The sequence below is a fragment of the Chrysochloris asiatica genome, unplaced genomic scaffold (genome assembly GCF_000296735.1).
Source record: "Chrysochloris asiatica unplaced genomic scaffold, ChrAsi1.0 scaffold00074, whole genome shotgun sequence".
Lineage (NCBI taxonomy): Eukaryota > Metazoa > Chordata > Mammalia > Afrosoricida > Chrysochloridae > Chrysochloris > Chrysochloris asiatica.
The window spans coordinates 9,797,673-9,804,410 of NW_006408592.1; positions in this window are offsets into that span (position 1 = coordinate 9,797,673).

Sequence of the window (6,738 nt, forward strand, 5' to 3'; positions counted from 1 at the left end):
CTTTGTATAAGTCCTTTGTTTCTCTGGTTACATTTATTCCTAGATATTTCATCCTTTGGGTGGCTATTGTAAATGGTATTGCTTTCCTAATGTCCTTTACAGGACTGTCATTTTTGGTATAGAGCAATGCAACTGATATTTGTACATCAATCTTTTATCCTGCCACTTTGCTGAATCTTCCAATGAGGTCTAGTAGCATTTTACTGAGTCTTTGGGGTTTTATACATATAGGATCATATCATCTGCAAATAGAGATTTACTTCCTCTTTGCAAATTTGGATGCCTTTAATTTCCTTGTCTTACCCTATAGTTCTTGCTAAGACTTCTAGCACAATATTGAATAGGAGTAGTGACAAAGGGCATCCTTGTTTGTTTCCTGTTTGCAGAGGGAAGGCTTTCAGTTTCTCTCTATTGAGAATAATGTTGGCTGTTGGTTTTGTATATATGCTCTTAATTATGTCGAGGAATTTCCCTTCAATTCCTGCTTTGTTGAGTGTTTTTATCAGGAATGGATGTTGGATTTTGTCAAATGCCTATACTGCATCAATTGATATGATCATGTGGTTCTTTTCTTTTTTCTTATTTATATGGGGGATCACAATGATTGTTTCTCTAATGTTGAACCATCCTTGCATCCCTGATATGAATCCCACTTGAAAATGATGGGTTATCTTTTTGATGTGTTGTTGGATTCTGTTGGCTAGCATTTTGTTGAGAATTTTTGCCTCTGTGTTCATGAGGGATATTGTTCTATAATTTTCTTTCTTAGTGATATCCTTCCCGGGTTTTGGTATGAGGGTTATGCTTGCCTCATAAAATGTATTAGGAAGTTTTCCATCCTCCTCTATCTTCTGGAATAATTTGAGTAGAATTGGTGATAGCTCTTCCCTTAATGTTTGGTAGAACTCACCAGTGAAGTCATCTGGGCCTGGACTTTTTTTCTTTGACTTCTTCCTTATTTTTCTCAACTCTATTGTAAAGTGTTTTGAAACGTTTTAAATTCCTCGTCAGGCATTTACAAAACCTGCCCTCCTTCCAAAATATAGTCCAGATCTACCTCTAGGTCTTTTGTCTCAGACATTTTATCTTGCTTCTAGGTATGTGCTGATATGTTCATCTGCTTTTGCTTCTTGGACATGTTTATTGTTCGTCTGTGGCCTTAATACTTAGTTGAGTATGTGTTTTGGCATTTCTTATGCCTTCTGATTGCTTCCAGGTAGATGTGATCAGAATGTGGGCATCCCTTTTCACTCTTCTTATTGCTTAACTGAGAGTAACTTTTACAGGTGTTGTCTGCCTCCCTGGTATATGGCAGTTGGTATTGATTTTTGCCTGGGTTTTGGTGTTTTATAGAGTTTGATTGTAGCTTGACTACATGGCAGCAGTTTCTGTCTCTTCTTGGGTAATATAGGGAGAGAAAGAGTCCCCCAAAGGTAGAAGGCGGAGCATAAAACAGCAACAGAAAAAAAAAAACAAAAAAAAACAGCATAACAACAACAATAACAAAAAACTAGACTGGATACTGTAATCTATAATAGCATAAAAGGGAGAGAAGGGAGAGAAAAAAAAAAAATCTGTAACCTAATATGAGTATGATTTTAATGCCCTATTTCACCTTCTTGCCTTCAGAGCTGCCTTAGAGATTTCAAGATGCCATTGTTGGTTGTTATGCTGTACCTCAAGATTTAATTTAATTTTTGGCTGTCTTGTTTTTAAACTCTATTTCACTCTCCACACCCCTTGTTCTGGCTTTTCTGTATTAAAAAAGAAAAATAGTTCAGTGCTGGATCTTGAGCTGAGTGTATCTGTGTGCATGCGTGGCAGAAGAACCCACCAGTGGTGAGTGTGGGGGGTCACTTAGGCACCACCTCTATTTACCAGAATGGAGGTGCGCAAACAGTGGGGGGCCAATGAGCAGATACCAAAAACAAAGAAAATCAGAACAAAGCAAAACTGACAACGCATATTGTCCACCTTTGCTCACAGGTCCCGCAGCATTTTTCTGTGGTTTGTCAGCTCCCCGGGTTGGTCTTGCCATTTGGTCTCATCCAAGTTGTCGGCTCTAGGCAGCCGCCGTGCCCAGCAGATTCATAAGTACGCAATTTCTTACTTTTGGTGCAAGTTCCACTAGCTAAAACTCTTCAAACCTTTTAAATATTCATATCTGTGTGGTTCTCAGTTTTGGAGCTCTGCCCCAAATATGCTTTGCCTGGTATTCTGTGGTATTGTTGATGGCGAACCTCACTGAACCTCCACCCTAGCTGCCATCAAGCTCCACCTCGTCTATGTTTTTTAAAAGTGACATCTAAGGACAATTTTCAAATGGTTTTAGTTCCTACATCTCTAAATGCATTTCAAGGGAATATAGTGACCAGAGGGTTAATTGTTGTTGTTGTTGTTGTTATGTGCCGTGGGTGGAGTCGATTCCGACTCAAAGCGACCCTATACAGGGTTTCCGAGGCCGTAAATCTTTACGGGAGCAGAAAGCGTCATCTTTCTCCTGCGGAACAGCTGGTAGTTTCAAACTGCTGACCCTCAGGTTAGCAGCCAGATTCGTAGAGGGTTAATATGAAATGATTAAAACTAGCTCAGTGTTTTCAAAGTGCATAGTTGTTGTTGTTGTTAAGTTCTGTGGAGTCGGTTCCGACTCATAGCGACCCTGCACAGGGTTTCCGAGGCTGTAAATCTTTACGGGAGCAGAGCACCTCCTCTTTCTCCTGCGGAACCGCTGGTAGTTTCGAAAAGTGCATAGTAGACACTGCTAAAAGCATTTCTTTTCACCTGATTTTGTGTGATGTGCAGCATATGTGTCTCTGCTTTGAACTTGCTGCACTCAGCATTTCTTTATCTATGACTTAGTTGAAGATAGAGTGGACAGCTCATCAAATGCATAGCAATACGTATCTGGGAAGAGACCAAAAATAGTTTGTGAATGAATAATGATCCAAAAATTTTAAGAGGCTAAATGATAAGTCAAATTAATTCTCACAAAACACAGTTGTACAAGGATACGTGATCTACCAAGTGATTTGGGGAAAACATAACCAACAACAGGTATGTTTGGAAAGGGTGAGGGAAATATAGCATAGTGGTTGTAAATAAATGGATATCTTAAATACTCTAAAATAATTATAATAATTAACATAACAGTAATAACAACAACATTAGCAATCATCATAGATTGAACATTTATGATGTGCCAAATTCTACCAGATGCTTTGTCTCTGAGTTCCAAGACCAGTACCTCTTCAATATACCATGTAAATTGTGCATTAAGGATAAAGAGTGATGTTGCTGTTGTTATGTGCTGTAGAATCAGTTCTGACTCATAGTGACCCTGTACAGGGTTTCCGAGGCTGTGAATCTTTACTGGAGCAGAAAGCCTCATCTTTCTCCTGCAGAACAGCTGGTAGTTTCAAACTGCTGACCTTGAGGTTTGCAACCCGATTCATAACCACTGTGCTACCAGAGCTCCTGTACTTTTAGAAAAAAAGATAAGAAATTAAACAGAGTTGTCTTTTTCTTGCCCATACTAGATGTGGTTGTGATTGGTATTAAGAGGTAAATGCCTCAGCTTGCAAGTATGCTGCAATGTATGATGAGGAGCTATGTGAAGTTATTTTCTGAGAATTTGTTCATAATAACTAAGCATCATTGTTGTTGTTAAGTGTCGTTGAGTAGGTTCCAACCCATAGCAACCCTATTTAGGATTTCCGAGGAGCAGCTGATTACTTGAACTACCAAACTTGTAGTTCAAATGACTTTGCATTCTGGCTCATTAACCCACAGTGCCACACCAGGACTCCAGTAAATAAGCTTAGTAACCTAGAAAAGTGGAGGGGAGAGATAATAAGTATTACTAAATATTGAATAACAGGCTTGATGGCACTTAACAACAAAATTCACTAAAAATATGTGTGAAAACTATCAGAAAGTTATGCACTACCTTTATTAAGAGTAATTTTAAAACAATGAGTTATAGATGGTTTTATTCTACGTTTAGGTCTCTGGGTTCCTCAGTGGTTTACACTAGACTGATGTGGTACTGTGGGTTAATGCACTGGACTGTAAGGTTGGTTTGAACTGCAGGTCAATGGTTCAAGCTCACCACCTGCTCCTTGGAAACCTTACACAGGGTCACTATGAGTTCAACTGACTAAATAGCACTTAACAGCACCAACCACAAGGACTAACATAATGGTTTGTGGTTTCAGTCCACTCAGTGGCATCAATGAAGAGAGTCTTGATGATCTGCTTCCATGGAAACCCTAAAGAGAATGTGCTATACTTTGTAACACATGCAACCACCATGAGTCAGAATCAACTTGATGTCAAAGGAGTTTTTGAAATGAAGCGGTGAGCTAAGCCCATCAATGTTCAATAGACTCTTGTGAACCCAGGTGGCGACCTGGTTGGCCAGCACTGTGGCAAGACCTGGGGACTCTTGGACCCAGAGTCAGTGACATAGCCACAGAGGACTAGAGAGGAGAGTGAAGCGTCCAGCTGATAAGAAGAGAGGGCATATGCATAAGAACACCCACACTTGCAGATAATACCCACTTATCCTGGCTTCAATGACAAGAAGAAAGAAGAGGAAAGAAAGAATAATCTGATACAATTTGATGAACTTGACCTATACCTATGGATGCAATAGCTCAAAGGAGGGAACAAATCTTTACAGCAAGGATAATTCCCACCCTCTCCACACACAGAGTAGACAGAGATGGACAACTTGGACAGTGGATATACAAAATGGGGTGGAGGGGCCTACAAAGGCAAGAAGTAACTTGCTTACAAGCTTTCAAGAGGGAACCTAGATCCAGAAAGCATGGAAGAAGGTAGAATCTCCATTGAGTAGTATCCAATCTGTCTAGGTGGAACTGATGAAAGGAAATGTGGATAGGTCTCTTGTGAATAATTGTTATCAGGACTGATTGTGAGGGTTGTATATGTAAAGGTAGACATTTTGAAGCGAGGAGGGAAGTGATTAACTTTGCAGGCTAGGAGTGGAAGTCCCTGGGACCATTAAGGGAGAAGAACGGAAAACAGGACCCTACCCAGAGAAGCAGTGATCCCTGAGATGGAGGCTGAGACAATGACATGGAGAGATGGAGCAGTTGGGGACTTTAGACCCAGAGAAGGAAAGGGGCTGTGTGCTGATGACCAGAGGAGGGCGGAGAGGAACAGTCTTGTAAGATATAGCCTTTGGTTGGTTGGTGATGCATAGAGGGTATTACAACCATGGCAGTGAAACAATATACAATAGGATAAATGTAAAACTAATGTTCTCCCATGTAAATTATCACATCATTCACAATAAAACATTTAAAACAAAACAAAACAAAAATGTTTTATTGTTAATTATGTGATAGTTTACATGGGAGAACATTAGCTTTACATTCATCTTATTGTATATCATTTCATTGACACGGTTACAGTCCCCTCCATGCATCATCAACCAAACAAAGGGTATACCCCACAAGCCTGCCCTCTGGTCATCAGCACCCAGCCCCTCTCCCTCTCTGGGTTTAGCATCCCAAGCTGTTTCATCTCTCCACATCATTCTCTCTGCCTCCAGCTCTGACATCACTCTTTCTCTGGGTAGGGTCCCGCACTCCCCTCTTTACCCTTGATGGTCCCAGGAACCTCCTCTCTTAGAATGCAAAGTCAATCACTACCCTACTTTTGCTACAATTTACATTTCCAACCCTCACAGTCAGTACTGATAGCAGTTATTCACTATTGTGCCACAGGAGTGCTATCCCATCTCCTTTCATCAGCCCTGCCCAGACAGATTGGATACTACTCAGTGGAGAGTCTACCTTCCTTTGCACCCTCTGGATCTAGGTTCCCTCTTGAAAGTTTGTAAGCCAGTCACGTCTTGCCTTTGAAGCACCCCCATTTTGGGTAGCCAGTGTCCAAGTTGCCCATCCCTGTCTACTCTGTGTATTGAGGGGGTGGGAATGATCCTCGCTTTAAAGATTTGTTCCCTCTTTTGAGTTACTGCATCCATAAGTGTAGGTGAAGTTCATCAAATTGTATCATATTACTCTTTTTCTCTTCTTCCTTCTTCTTCTAGTTGAGCTCTGATCATGCAGTTATTGAAGCCAGGTCAAGTGGGTATCATCTGCAAGTGTGGGTGTTCTTATGCATATGCCCTCTCTTCTTATCAGATGGACACTTCACTCTCCTCTCTAGTCCTCTGTGGCTATGTTACTGACTCTGGGCCCAGGAATCCCCAGGTCTTGCCATACTGCTGGCCAATGAGGTGTCCACCCGGGTTCACAGGAGTCTATTGAATGTAATAGGGCTTAGCTCGCAGCTTCATTGCTGTTTTTCCCTCACTTCCCCTTATTGGTGACCAACTTGGTCACCAGTCAGAGGGCATGTCTGTTCATGTATTCCTGTTGAGTCTTAGTCTTGGAAGGGGTTTTGTCCTGAGGGGACTTAATTGCTTGTCTTGATGTCTCCTGGGCGAGCAACTTGATTGTTCTTGTAGTAGTCAGTTGGACTGTCATTATTGTATTGTATTTTTCCTGTAGATATTTCTTTCAAGAAGTATCTTCTGTTCTTCTGCTTGCTCCAGGCTGGTCTGCTTATCCTTTCAAGTAGAAATTTCCCATCTCACAAGTTTCTGGGTGAGGTTCAGGACTCCACCTATGTTCTTATGTAATGCAGAGATTCCACAGAAAGCCTCCTTCACTAAGCACGTTGTAGTCCCATTTTAGGTATTCCAAT